This window comes from Schistocerca cancellata, chromosome 1, assembly GCF_023864275.1.
Source record: "Schistocerca cancellata isolate TAMUIC-IGC-003103 chromosome 1, iqSchCanc2.1, whole genome shotgun sequence".
Taxonomy (NCBI): Eukaryota; Metazoa; Arthropoda; class Insecta; order Orthoptera; family Acrididae; genus Schistocerca; species Schistocerca cancellata.
The window spans coordinates 930,892,603-930,908,678 of record NC_064626.1 but is presented as its reverse complement, the minus strand read 5'-3'; positions in this window follow the sequence as shown (position 1 = coordinate 930,908,678).

Genomic DNA, 16,076 nt, shown 5'->3' with positions numbered 1-16,076 from the left:
GACCATACACATGGATATTTTGGAACTAAACGACAATATCTTTCGACGGCTTTGATACTTTACTTGCAATTGTTTAACCTCATATTACGTTTGAGAATGTCTTCCGTGACTGTAGTTCTGGTACTCCATCGCTTTCAGTTCCCTTAATGAAGGTACAAACATCAAATACAACACAATGTCCAAGAAAGCTACGTTTTACAGATTTCAAATTTCAGAATTATTCGACTGCGTAAGTCCGTTACTATCCTCTTGCATTGTTTCTACAAAGCGTTATTCAGTCGGCAGACTGAAATCAAGACATGCGGAGCCAGATATGCAGAATCATTGCATGCGTTATTATCTTTGATGGTAACTATAAACCGATAATTTTGTCCACTGTGGATGGTAGACTGACACTATGATTTAAATTGGCGTTTATAGTGGGTGTAACATGCAACTGGTAGTGACTGGTTTCAAATTGTGACCACACAAAGAGCCAATGATAATACTATGTCTTGCTACACATTTAAGAATTGGCCGATTTTTCGATAACAGATGTGCGTCTGTACACAAAATAAATAAATAAATAAATATTCTGTGAGATGCCAACTGAAAAATCGCTCATGCGCGACCAGCCTAAATTTGACATAACAAGACATCTCTGTAACCCACACAGTATGTTTATAAGGAGATGTTAAACTGTTTCACGTAATGTGTCCAAGACTGCTGTACTTCTATGTATTACTGTTGTATTTAATTCAGCTGCTATGACTTGAAAATGTGTGTATAGATCCGACAGTAGTTGTCAGCTTCGTTTATATTGCGGCTATGAGAGAAAATAAATTAAAAATGAGATACTTATGTGGCAGTAGGACCACTGTTACACACCCCGCTGTAAATGTACCACGAAAGTAATCATGGCATGGATACTGTGTGTAACAACAGTCGAAATATAATTTTTATAATGATATCGTCAAACACCCAACACAGTTGTACTGATACTTTCATATATTGTTTACAGGTATGAAGAATCAAGAAAAATAATAGAATAAATCTGTCGGAACTGAATGTAGGACTGGATTTCACTAAAAAATGTCGTGGCGTTTTAAAGAATGAAGTTTAGTAAATGGGGCAGTTATATCAGAGAAACATGGAAGTTCCGTAATAAGCCATGTGATTTTGAAGCAGGTACGTAGTACCAAGCTGGTTACTGTTCAGTACTGAATTGTAAGATAATCCGACCACTTCTGAACTTTGCGCAATTTACTACAAGAAATTTAATTTTGAATAAAACTTTTCAGTTTCGGAATAATTTCCTACACCACCACATTCACCGAGGACGTCTAAGACTCGCTTCATTTTGTAAATACGTATTTGAAACGTATGTTTTAGAAAATGCCGTCAGCATACTCATTGAGACAATTAATTTCCAATTTGTAGCTGTCACCTCGTAATATTTCTGGTATTTTCCGATCTGAATCAGCCTTTCTTCCGTCCACGTGTTCGAGTGCAGCCACTACAGGAAACGGATCTGAGGGAGAGGGCGGCCCGCAAGCGCGAGCCGTTGGTAGCTGCTGTGTGTTGGCACCCCTGCGCAGGCGGTCGGCTGACAAATGAGCCGCCCTAATGAGGCACCAACAGCGGCCAAGGCAGCGTACAGCCGCGTGCAGCGGTCGTGCAGCAGCGCCCCCAGACACAGGAGCGTGGGTGTGACTCCCGTGGTCCAGTCCCCTCCTACTCTCTCCTCCACCCTCCCCCAGAACACCAGGTGCGAAATTCGGTGTACATGACATTTCGTCAAGGGAATACTTCGGAAAGATGAGGGTATTAGTTTATTTCGTCTTTTAGCTAGGTTGCCAGGTGTCCGGTTTTAGCCGGGCAAGTCTGGTTTTTTACGGTCGTGTCAGGCCAAATACATACATGTCCAGCCTGTGCGGCTCTTATTTGGCTTTTTAGTGTTAGTTAGATAGTTAACTGACTCGCAAACCATACAGTTTGTTCATGGAAATAGACGATCGTAGAGTTCCTATGTTAGCTCTATTAAAATGCACATTTTTTCCTTGACGATACGCTAGTCGCGTCTGTGACATACACAAATAAAAACTTCAGTGTCTGTGAACGTGTAATAAGACAAAATGAAAGATACGAGTCCACTCAGTAAGGTCATCAGCTCACTGAATTCCACCAAATCGACTAAACTCACTCCTGACACCTAATCGAACAAACTCACGACTGACAGAGAGTATATTTACGTAACATCAACTATTGCAGAAATTATTTCTATTAATTTCGTACGAAAGTCCCACAACTTGTTAGAAAACGCGAAGGCTCTATATATATGCCTCGTATTGTATTTTAATTCTTCTAAAAGCTTCACTAGCTGAAATGTTATTAAGTGACACTTCATTACCGAAATGATACTTAATCATAGGAGATCTTAACAACAACGACCCGTTTTCAGAAATCTTCAATGGGTCGTTGCCTTAAAACGGCTTATTCTCATAACAGGCGAGTTATAATGCGAATGTAACTAAATACGAAAATTCTTTAACCACCAATATGATCATTCCCGTCATTTTATAACAACAAATCGTACCAAGAACGATACGTTCACGACAAATTCAATGTGATGGTGCTTAAAAATAGCATATATTCATAGGGTGCAGTACATAACCTAAAACCCACCAAATATGGGCTTCTAATCAACATAACAAATACAAAATGGTTTCTTGCTATCTGCTTGTGACGTACGGGGAGTTTTTTTGCGTCGTATCGGTTCTACTTTACGTCGCACGTTACCAAAATACAGCGTAACTTATTCTGTTTTTCACATGATGAAATGGCTCCTCAGCGTGAAATAGTGGGAAGTGACGCCACAAAACTCGTAGAGTCCCATTATTAATTGGAAACAAGAGACCCGATAAGTGGAAAGAGTACATCAGATGACTACGATTGGGGAAGAACTGTCTGATGGCGTGACTGCGCAAGAAGTGGAAGTCGATATGGAAGACATATGGGCTCCAGTACTACAGAGTATAACAGAAGTTTATAAGCCTTGTGATCTAATAAGGCAGAAGGGTTAGATAACTTTCCTTCGAATTTTATGTTATATCATTTGCGGAGGAGGCAACCAAAGGACTTTTCAGGTTGGTGTGTAGAGTCTATGAGTCTGCAGTCATACCACCAGGGTTTCAGAAAAACGTCATCCACACAAAACGAAAGACAGCAAAAGCAAATAAGTGCGAGAACCATCGCACCATCAGCATATAACGGCTCATGCATCTAGGTTGCTGAAAAGAATAATATACGCAAGAATGGAAAAGAAAATTGAGACCTTATTACACTCCTGGAAATGGAAAGAAGAACACATTGACACCGGTGTGTCAGACCCACCATACTTGCTCCGGACACTGCGAGAGGGCTGTACAAGCAATGATCACACGCACGGCACAGCGGACACACCAGGAACCGCGGTGTTGGCCGTCGAATGGCGCTAGCTGCGCAGCATTTGTGCACCGCCGCCGTCAGTGTCAGCCAGTTTGCCGTGGCATACGGAGCTCCATCGCAGTCTTTAACACTGGTAGCATGCCGCGACAGTGTGGGCGTGAACCGTATGTGCAGTTGACGGACTTTGAGCGAGGGCGTATAGTGGGCATGCGGGAGGCCGGGTGGACGTACCGCCGAATTGCTCAACACGTGGGGCGTGAGGTCTCCACAGTACATCGATGTTGTCGCCAGTGGTCGGCGGAAGGTGCACGTGCCCGTCGACCTGGGACCGGACCGCAGCGACGCACGGATGCACGCCAAGACCGTAGGATCCTACGCAGTGCCGTAGGGGACCGCACCGCCACTTCCCAGCAAATTAGGGACACTGTTGCTCCTGGGGTATCGGCGAGGACCATTCGCAACCGTCTCCATGAAGCTGCGCTACGGTCCCGCACACCGTTAGGCCGTCTTCCGCTCACGCCCCAACATCGTGCAGCCCGCCTCCAGTGGTGTCGCGACAGGCGTGAATGGAGGGACGAATGGAGACGTGTCGTCTTCAGCGATGAGAGTCGCTTCTGCCTTGGTGCCAATGATGGTCGTATGCGTGTTTGGCGCCGTGCAGGTGAGCGCCACAATCAGGACTGCATACGACCAAGGAACACAGGGCCAACCCCGGCATCATGGTGTGGGGAGCGATCTCCTACACTGGCCGTACACCACTGGTGATCGTCGAGGGGACACTGAATAGTGCACGGTACATCCAAACCGTCATCGAACCCATCGTTCTACCATTCCTAGACCGGCAAGGGAACTTGCTGTTCCAACAGGACAATGCACGTCCGCATGTATCCCGTGCCACCCAACGTGCTCTAGAAGGTGTAAGTCAACTACCCTGGCCAGCAAGATCTCCGGATCTGTCCCCCATTGAGCATGTTTGGGACTGGATGAAGCGTCGTCTCACGCGGTCTGCACGTCCAGCACGAACGCTGGTCCAACTGAGGCGCCAGGTGGAAATGGCATGGCAAGCCGTTCCACAGGACTACATCCAGCATCTGTACGATCGTCTCCATGGGAGAATAGCAGCCTGCATTGCTGCGAAAGGTGGATATACACTGTACTAGTGCCGACATTGTGCATGCTCTGTTGCCTGTGTCTATGTGCCTGTGGTTCTGTCAGTGTGATCATGTGATGTATCTGACCCCAGGAATGTGTCAATAAAGTTTCCCCTTCCTGGGACAATGAATTCACGGTGTTCTTATTTCAATTTCCAGGAGTGTATATGACGATCAGTATGTCTCTCTGAAAGCTAAAGGTACAAGATATTAAGAGAAACGAAGTCTTTGAGATGTAGCTGTAGAAGGATGTTGGAAATTAGGCGGAGTGATAAGAAAAGGAATGACGAGGTTCTCCGCAGGTTCGGCGAAGTAAGGAACAAGTAGTAGGGACAAGATGACAGGACATATTGTGTTAAGACATTACGGAATAACTTCCATAGAACTAGAGGAACTTGCAGGGGATAAAAACTTGAAGGGAATACACAGACTGGAATGCATCCAACAAATAATTGAGAACTTTGGGTGCAAGTGATACTTTGAGATGAAGAACTTGGCACAAGATAGAATCTGTTCTCATTAAAAATTCCAAATGATGAATAAATTCATTGCATAGTTTGGGAGGGTGGGGTTCAAATGTTCATTGAGACATATATATGAATGAATATAAATTCTAAATCACTTCTAGCTAATTCTGGGGTTCTTTCGTAAGCAATCCACCGGCTGGATATCGTCCGTATCATTTTCACATCCGAACCGGCTAGTGTTCACCCAAAACGATGTTTACGTCAACTGGTTATCAAACCCAATTCTTCCTTAGATCCATAAAATCCTTGTCTGCTCTAGATTATCTCTATCTTTTGCTAATTGCCCGAGACAAGTACTGGGATGAATTTATTAATGCGGGTAAATTCACTGTCCTTCTCCATTCTTATCCAATACGAACTTATGCTTCATCTCCAATGATCTTGCTGTATGCAATGTAAAAGTCAGCATTTCTTCTTCCTAAATAAAATTTCTCTGTCTTAAGGCACACCAAGAATGATCCATTGAGGGAAATTGCGATTTTCTCAGGCCCATCGTTACCTTTTGCGCTGAAGGCTTAGCAGTAGTCATTGGACTCGCGATTCTTACAGAATTCATGGCGTATGAAAAATTAACGTGTATCAGCAGACCCGCGAGGTACATTCCCCATAGTTGCTATACACTGCTCAGCCAGAACATTATGAACATCTACCTAATAGCCGGTACATCCACCTTTGGCACGAATAACAGCAGTGACGCGTCGTAGCATGGAAGCAATGAGGCCTTGGTAGGTCGCTAGATGAAGTTGGCACTACTTCTGCACTCCCCCCCCCCCCCATCCCCATTAATTCCGGGGAAGGGGCGGAGTGAAAGACCATGAGCTCTGACGCCACTTTCAATCACATTCCAGATGTGTTCGATCAGGTTCAGACCTGCCAAGTTGGGTGGCCAGCACATCAATTGGAACTCACCTCTGTGTTGCTCGAACCATTCCGTCATACTCCTGGCCTAGTGACAAGGCATGTTATATTTTCGTAAAATGCCGCTGCCTTCTGGAAACCATGTCGTCTCATGAAGAGGTGCACGTGGTCTGCATTCAGTGTACGATACTCATTGGCCGTCATGGTGCCTTGCAGCAGCTCCACTGGACCCATGGGTGCTCACGTGAACGTTCCCCAAAGCATAATAGAGTCGCCGCCAGCTTGTCTCTGTCCCGCAGCACAGGTGTCAAAGTGCTGTTCCCCTGGAAGATGACGGATTCACACTCTCCCATCGGCGTGATGAAGAAGGTATCGGGATTCTTCAGACCATGCAACGCTCTGACACTGCGCCAACGTCCAGTGCCGATGGTCATGTGCCCACTTAAATCGTAGTTGTCAATGTCGCGGTATTAACATTGCCATATGCATGGGTCATCGGCTGCGGAGGTACATCGTTAGGAGTGTTCGCTGCACTATGTGTTCAGACTCCCTTGTACTACGACCAGCATCAAAGTCTGATGTTAGTTCCGTCACAGTTTTCCGCGTGTCCTGTTTCACCAGCCTGCACAGTCTACGATGTCTGACATCTGTAATGAGGGTGGCCGACGTGTGGACTTGGGTTGACCTTGGTTTCACCACGTGTTCAAGACACTCGCCGTAGCAATTCTCAAGTCGTGCAGTTTCCGAGATTCTCGTTCCGAGTCTCGGGGCATCACAATGTACCCTCGGTCTAACTCAGATACCACGCGCGGCTTTCCCATTCCACAGACGGACAGCACGCTCACTCATCCTACATGCACCGTGCACGTGTCTAACAGTCATTCCTCGCCAGGCGACGTTGCTATCACCTGGACGGGTTTGTATCGCTACTAGGTAGGCAGTCACAATATTCTGACGGATTAGTGTAGATCGTTTCTCTACGAGACAAAATTATCTGCAGCATATCAATACTGGTTGCTCACAGTCTTCTTTTTAAGCAGAGTACGTTGCTTATTCCTACCCATGAGGTTGCCTGGCCTTTCTGAACCATCACATGTACAAGCAGGTTGGAAGAGGAACTTATTTTTATGGGCTCTTTGACTGAAGTGACATCTACCTTTAAGTAGTTAGGATGACCAAATGTTTAGTACGACTGCCGGCACCCTAACTTTACAAGTAATCAGTTCCAAGGTATAACCTTCATAAAAACTGGACTAAAATTGTGCTTTCGATGGAAGACAGTCGTGAACAATCACGCCTCTGGAGTAGTTCACGAATATCATGGTTTTCTGCGCAGTTCGAAATCTCTACAACACACCAAGATTCACGGAAGCTTTCACGCATTTTGACCGAATTGCACCTGCTGTTGCGTCAAGACTGATTGAACATTAATGTATCCTATATAAAGAAATTTCTACATTTCGCACCATCCTGAAAGCTGCTATTATGAACATTGATGTCACAAGATATTAGGGGGGGAATTGTTTACTCTTCTGTCTGGCGAGCTTAAGCGCCCTACAACATGCAACGGCACTGCGATCAGTCCTCTGTTAGCGGATATAATCGGCAGTTAATCGATGTTGTGTGTTCATTTAGTGAAGTGCTTGTTCAACGAACGACGTCATGTTAATCAACGGAAAACAGTTATGGGGCTTGCAATAGACTTAAACGACCGTTGTTCTGCTGTGCATTTCCGCGAGGCTAGCAAAGCGTAGTTGGTAAACGAAGACAGGAAGAGGAAATGATGCCTGCTGTAAACAAAATGTTCGAATTCCTCAATCTGCAGCAAGATTATAGTGATAATAGTGAAAGTAAGAGAAATATTAGGATACCTGGAGTAGTGCATCTGGAAAAGTTGTAGTCATAAACATAGCAACGAGGTAATGGTGTATTATGGAATACGTTCTTGCTGGATGTATGTCTGACCTAAGCACTTGATTGTTTCTAGAATATCTTTCCTAGCGCTCATAATAACAACACGTTTGGAAATAGCACGAGATATGCGCTTAGTGCCATGTCTTTTAATGCTCGATCAATGGTGAAGTGCGAAAATACCTCATAGGTCCAATATACCATTTTAAACATGGCAGTTCTTTGGCTTGTTGATTGTCAGAATAACATGAAAAAGAACGTATTGTCAGTTAGAAATATGGGATGGTCGATAAAATTACAAAACCGCCAAAGTTGGACAGAAGTTTGTTTTTATTTAAATGGTGCCCAGTTTCGGATATTCGTAGTCCGTTATCAGACCATCCTGCAGGACTCGATTGCTGATTTTTTCGTACGGAGGGCACAGATAGTTATGTTGGGTGTAGAACCATCGACAGATGTAGAAGTAACTTCAGCTGCGTCACAAGGAAGTGCCGTTCGTGGTTTATATTAATAACCTTGCGGAGAATATTGATAGTAACCTTAGACGTTCGCAGATGATCAGTCATCTTACAAAAAAGTACTATCTGAAAGAAACTTCAGAGATATTCAGGCAGAACGTCAAAAGATTTCAAAGAGGTGCAAAGATGGCAGTTGCTTTAAATGTTTCGAAGTGTAAATCGGTGCACTTAAAAAAAGTAAATAACTAAAAATAAAAAATAAAATAAAAATAAAAAGCCGTAATATCCTACGACTACAATATCAAAAATGGTTCAAATGGCTCTGAGCACTATGGGACTCAACTGCTGAGGTCATTAGTCCCCTAGAACTTAGAACTAGTTAAACCTAACTAACCTAAGGACATCACAAACATCCATGCCCGAGGCAGGATTCGAACCTGCGACCGTAATGGTCTTGCGGTTCCAGACTGCAGCGCCTTTAACCACACGGCCACTTCCGCCGGCGACTACAATATCAATGAGTCACAGTTGGAATCGGTCGACTTATACAGTCACTTCACGGTGGTTTGCAGAGTATAGACGTAGACATGTATAGTACAAGTAGGTAGTGAGCGTTTGACGTACAGTCGACATTAGAGACGGAGCACAATTTTGGGCTGGCGAAGGATAGTGAAGGAATTTGGGCGTACTCTTTCACACGTAAAGATGCCACAATTTGCTTTAAGTGACTTACGGGAATCGCGGAATACATCAATCTGTTTGCATGGAAAGGTAACATTGTACCTTACCACTGCGCCCAGTAAAAACACAGTGTAATAATAATAATGGTTCCTCTCCTCTTCCACCATCATTTCCTCTCTCCTCCTCCTTCCAAGAAGGCATGCCACTCTGGTGATCGTGCTTACACATTACACTTGTATGAAATGTACTAGTAATGCAGTGGTGACCTATTATTGCCTCTACTGTGCTCCTTTACGGAAAAGCACATTTAATTGTCTGATACAATACGAGTATTTGCTACAACTGGATCACACTCTTTGTTGAACGTTTGTTGATTAATCTGGAAATTTGGTTTGTGTGTCAAAGAACACAACGCCAGTGGAATTAGCCGAGTTAGCGAAGTTATCTCTTTACTGAAAGAGCGTTAAGATTATATTTACAATAGTGTTGAAGTCGTTTTAAGGGCACTGTGTACTTCTAAATGGTGGAACTTATATCGCAGTTTTCTTAAATTATGTAGCCTTTGCTTTCTAAATTCATATATACTTCACTTCGTTTAGAACTAAAAACGGCTGCTATATATAAAATCTTTGAAATAGGATCGTGTAAGCTACCCTTCATTTCAGTTATAGAAAACCATAAGTATTTGGTAAACAAATGGACAATTTTTGCCTCTGAGGACTGAAATATATGGTAGGCCGTATGTCGGTAGTACTGCTGCTTTCCATCATCTGTAAATCATCAGCTCTGATCCTCTTTATTTTGGCCCTGTTGAAGTGTTTTGTTTGTGTTTTACGGAAAGTTTGTATGTAAGTACTACAGATTTTTATGGCTGCAGAAATTCTTTAATGTGTAATACATACTAACTATTCCACACATCAAGAAATCCGTTAAAAGAAAACTCAGTGGCTATAAATTTACAAAAAAAGTAGTCCATGCTATTGAGAGGCTGATATATCACTTCCTCAGGGAAGAAGCGCCCATGGCTCGCCTCCTGATGATTCAAATTTTTAACATTGACACTCTTTGTACTGGATGCTAAACCCGTCCTACCACATTGATATTTAGGTACTTCTAAGTAATCTACACATCATATTGTTTACCTTTCGCCAAATCCTTTATCAAAAAAGATGCTCCGATAACCCATAGTGAAATTACGAGATCACAATACCCTCCCCAGAGTTTTATACATAATGATTATCTAAGTGTAGAAATATGTTTCCAGTCAGTTACATTTCGTGTGAAATTATTTATCTTCCCAATAACCTATCGGTACAAAAATAAATTTAGCATCTAGTTTTGTTGATCTATGTCGAAATCAACGTAATGAAGATGCGTTCACAAAAGAAATAAGAGGTGTTAAAAAAAAGATGCTAAGAGAAAGCTTGAAGATGACGAAATGAAGCAGGATGAAGGCCATGAATCATGGATCTTCTGAGGCACAATATAATATAACTCATATCTTCGTTGACTATTTCCCGCATTTTCTATTTTTCAGTGGTCAGCAGCGCATATCTCCATAAGTTTATAAGACATTGCGCTGATTTTTTTCTTGAATTTCCAGTCGTTAATAACTATCTAGTGGACTTCAATTATATTGCAATTTCAACTAATTATACCGAAATATAATATTTAATTAGAAAAACTGTTCCAAAAATTAAATTATAATCCATAGTAATATTTATTCTGATTAATAAACATTACGTGCGAAATTAAATACGTGTAGTATCTCAGCTATCGTATAATACATTTCTGGTAAAAATTTGGTCTTCTTCACAAGTGCATTAAATGGTACTTAATCCTGATAAAGCATTCTAGAACAACTTGTTCATCGGTCTTCCTGTTTATTTTCTATCTTTATTTTTTACAAACACTAGTGCGTGCCAAGTTGTCCAGAATATTTGCAAATTCTTTAGAAAGCATTCTGCATCAACTGTGGTAAACTAAAAAACTGTAAAACACCTACAAAAGAAACAGAGTATACAATTAATAGATTCTGATTTTCACGCAATATGGAGCCGGAAAAGTACGCAGTGCTCTAAGGCTATGTCGTGGAGAGTTTTTAAGGACAACGCGTATTATTGTAGCTCAGATACAGGTATTAATGTTTAAAATAAAAAATATTGCATACAACTTATTGAAATACATCTAAATCACTAATCGAATTGCAAAGTGTCTTTCGGAAAACCGATTCCCTCAGAACATTTAGAGCTCAACGCAATACAGCTCTAAATTTTAAATGCGCGGGAGAAGCAACCCACCTAGTAGATTACGTCCGTCAGTTTTTGTAATAGCGTGTTATGAACTGTACGTACGAGCAGATGGAAGTGCACGGCTGGTGTCTGTTCCGCCGCGTTGAGCGTCTGCAAACAACCTGCCCGAGGGCTGCCACTACTCGGCGGTGTTAGCGCAGTTTTTGCGCGGCCTTGCATGGGCAAGCACCTTATTAGCCGCTTGGCTGGCTGCACCTGCGTACCACCGAAACAAATGCATGCCCAGCTCGCCAGTGAATCTCAGGCGAGGAAAATAAACCGGGGAGAGGTGCTCGTGTTCTCTGTCTGTTACTGCCACTAATGCCTGGCGGAGTGCTTGTTTTACTGCAGCAGCTAGGAACGATGCATCCACTTCGCTTCATAATGAAAAACCAAGCTTCCTCAGGGAGATGCGAGCAGTTTAGATGTTCAGTGTAGCTTTACAATTTGTTCGTGACCTTGGGGCCAGGGTGATCATTTCGTATTCCGATTAAGCTCGAGAACGTTTATCAAGAAACTACAGATACTTTTGTCGTTTCTGCCAGGGTATAAGTTTTCCGAAGTAATCGTGTTTTCATAGACTCTGCATTAATGAGTTTCAGCTTTCAGTGATAATATTATGTATATTCCCTTTATTTTTATCATACACTACCGTTTGCTGAATACTTCAGCACCAAGAAGGAAACAAGTGCTCACAATGAAATTTATTCCAGAGTTTAGGGACATGACAATACAGAAAACACCTTGCATACGTACTTTCGTCGTGGGAATTCAGTTAGTGTCGCGGTCAGAGCATCCAGAAGTCGTGGCATGGAATCAACGAAAGCCTGGACGTGCTGTTGTGGAATACACTGCCATGCACTTTGTAGGCGCTTACAGAAAGCATCGACAGTGGTCCCAGGAGGACAACAACGAACAAGTAATCGAGAGACCATATTCCAGAAATGTTCGACGAGTGTAATATCAGGCAAATGTGCAACCCAGGAAAGCAGTGGTATCCGTCTTTCGCCGAAGAAGGCTTGCACATTCTTCATCACATATTATCGGGCGTTGTCGTGATGAAATATGGCATGTGGAGCCGCCCGCAGGGAGGACTGCTTCGGGTTCTGAAACATTCCTGACGTAGCGGTTTCTGATCAGATTGCTATCAATATGTATGAGGCGAGATCGTATGTTGTGGCCAATGGCGCACCAAACTATCACACTTGTCGTTTGTTCGCTTTGCCGCACAACCATTCAGTCTGTCCTATTGCGTTCACCACGGTATCATTCAACATGTACGCTACCACCATTGTAGGATCCGCCGAAGTAGAACGCGCCCAAGAACCCTACGTTTTGCACTCAGCAGGTCCGTGACGGACTACACGCACCCACAGCAGTTTGAGACGTCGGTGGTTTCTGGTCAGTGGAAGCGAAAGTAGTCATTGCAGATTCAACTATCTAATTACGTAAGATGTTAAAGCAACTAATTTTCATCACAGGGCTGTAAGGGGTGAGCCTTGGGCAATACATTAACAGAAGGAAAGGTGTTGAGCGGATCTGGAATGCAGCAATCTAGAAGAACGTTAAAAATACACTAGAGACACAAAGGACGACGCGAAAGGGCGGCTCATGGAAGCAAGGAGTGTGCAGAGGCATCCAATATTATAATGTTATTTTTCCCAGTCAAAATATTGTTACAACTGAATTACAATAAAATGGTTTGTTTTCGCAATTTAACTTAAAAAACAGGAATTGCGATCGTGCTGAGATTGAGCTGAGGATGAATGCGCCGCTTCTGGCAATTCCTCCTAGGAAATAGGGAATGCTGTGAAGGGAGAATAGAGGAATGGGTACAGTAGGGCAAAACAGAATTGTATCGCTTTGTCTGAGAGCGGAGTTGGTGACGATGTAGTGTTGGAAAGTGTGGTGTGTAAGTGATGGATGGAATCGGAAGCCGGCCGGAATGACCGAGCGGTTCTAGGCGCTACAGCCCGGAACCGCACGACTGCACCGGTCGCAGGTTCGAATCCTGCCTCGGGCATGGATGTGTGTGATGTCCTTAGGTTAGTTAGGTTTAAGTAGTTCTAAATTCTAGGCGACTGATGACCTCAGAAGTTAAGTGCTCAGAGTCATTTGAACCATTTTTGGAATCGGAAGGTGCAAGGTACTGTATTTCTACAATAACATTTTATACAATCTGACGCAGATATTATCTGTGTATGTAACAGAAAATGGGACTCTGAAAATTCTTTAATTTCGTGAAATATAGTCATTTAATATGAAATGAAACTGTTAGTGAACAGCACAAGAAATAATTTTTGTTACTTCAGTTCAGTCTCTTTTCACCACCGAAACATCGTTCTGTCAAACGTAAATTCAGTCTGAATAGCTTTATGTACATGAATATGATCTCATTTTTTCAGTGAAGCTGTGCTCCATTAGAGCTGAAATGCGCTACTCATAATGTATTAGCAGAAGCGTTCAATTCTGATTCAGACTTCTGCCTCACGATTATTATTAGCAGTGAGTCCGCATCCGTCTCATTGCAGCACTCTGTGTACATGGTGAACGGGCTGTAAATTAATTGTATCTATTAAATGTACGTAATTAAATGATTTTCAAGAAGCAAAGACCATGGTGTGGGTTCTCTTCAACCTGTCATCCTTCACACATCAGCACAAACATGTGCAGACATAAATCTTTAAACATTATAACAGGGGTTCAGAAACTGCAAGAAAAACGCTAGATACGTAACTGAAACTTAATACCGTATATTCTGAAAATTATTCGTTAACAATCCTTAATAATTTTAGTCACAATAATTGTTGAAGACTCGTTCACAATAGGACGCAGTTTTCTCAATTATAAAAATAAGATGGCTTCCAATGATAGTACATATCGCGATTGTGGTCCATATCCATTGACTCTACAAAAGCTCAGACCGTCGTCGTCTTAATTCATTACTGTTCTTTCCATGTTAATATTAAAATTACATGAATAAAAGTTCTTTATTTTCCAGAGAGCACAACACTCTTTTGCAGTAGTTTGTGATATGTTATCGTTGGTTGGGCGCTGATGCGTAGCGTATCATTATGTAAGGTTAAATTTTCTCACATTTTCAACCAAATCCATTGTTTCTTTACACACAGAATAAAACCTAAAATGGAGAATATTGGGAGAATGTGTCAGAGTAAAGGGGTCAGTACAGAGGATATATGTCAAGAAGCTTGTACTGGAGCCTTGATCTAAGAAAATGATGTGGTTGGGGTTATAGCTAGTAGGACTGATAAATGTCAGGGGGGATTTTGGCTCTAGACGAGGAAACCCGCTGAAGTTTCCTTGAGATACGGTGACAACGATGTAAAGGTTGGAGGGAGAGTGCGACTTGTTAGTTAAGGGTGGTAGCAATCCAAGATTTTAGAGAATTAAGGAGACAATGGCGTTTTGATATTCGAATTATGATATGTACAGGGTTTTGCGTTGAGGTTTCAGAAATTTGCAGAGAGGGGAGAATTTTGTCAAGTGGTAGAGGATGCGGCTAAGAGAACGATGGCAAATACGGAAGACGAGGTGGAGCATGAACCGTTCTAGAACTAGTAAAAAATGGTAAACTGCTGAGAGGTACTGTAGGGTTTGTTGAGCCAGCAACAGAGTGGGAGCGACTGTGAGAATCTCAGAAACTTGCAAGCCGACCGGTGTGGCCGAGCGGTTCTGTTCGCTTCAGTCTGGAACCGCGTGACCGCTACGGTCGCAGGTTCGAATCCTGCCTCGGGCATAGATGTGTGTGATGTCCTTAGGTTGGTTAGGTTTAAGTAGTTCTATGTTCTAGGGGACTGATGAACTCAGATGTTAAGTCCCATAGTGCTAAGAGCCATTTGAACCATTTTTAGAAACTTGCAAGAGTGACGAGTTCTGAAATAATTATTGGACTATACTATTAATAAATGTGAAGGTATGTAGTCATGAGCATAGATTATTCAGTAAGCATATCCGTTAAGGAGTGCGAAGTATTGACTTCTTCAGAAGTCGATGATCTTGCTGCCAGAACTTTTTCTAGTAGACGAGAGTCCACAGCTAACAGTCAAGTCGTGCAGCAAGCTTGTACGAGCCATTGTTCTCAATTTACAAAAAGTACTATCACCTCTAGTGACAGAGTCCAATATGATCATGCTGCTAATTGTTATTTTTTGCACTATTTCTGCGGTTACTAAGAGGGCCTGCTGAAAAGTAATGCCTCCAAATTTTTTATTCTCTTCTTATTTGAGCTGAGATATTGCATGTAATGCATACTACTCGGTCGACATTTCCTCTTCGCTGACGCAAGTTGCAACCTTTTGACGCTAGACAGTCCTGAAATGTAGCGTGTAACATGGCGGTGTGTAACATAACTACGTTGGTGTGGGAGAAGTAGCGTGCTGTAATCGTGGTACTAACAGCAAAAGAATGTACCTCCAACTTCAAATCCATAGAAGAATGAAGTTGTGTACGGTGATGACTGTATTGACATGAGCAATGTGCGACATCTGCAAAAATCCGACGTCTTGAGTTCACTGTGAACGATTATCCTCCTTTCAGTTCCGATTTAGCACCAGGCGATTTTCATCTGTTTCCAAAACTTAATATCTTCTAGGACTTCGCTTTGGTAGTGACGAAACGACACAAACAGACAGACATTGCCGCGCGGGGTAGCCGCGCGGTCTGGGCGCCTTGTCGAGGTCCGTGCGGTCCCCCCCCCCCCCCCCCCTCCCGCAGAGGTTCGAGTCCTCCCTCGGGCATGGGTGTGTGTGTTGT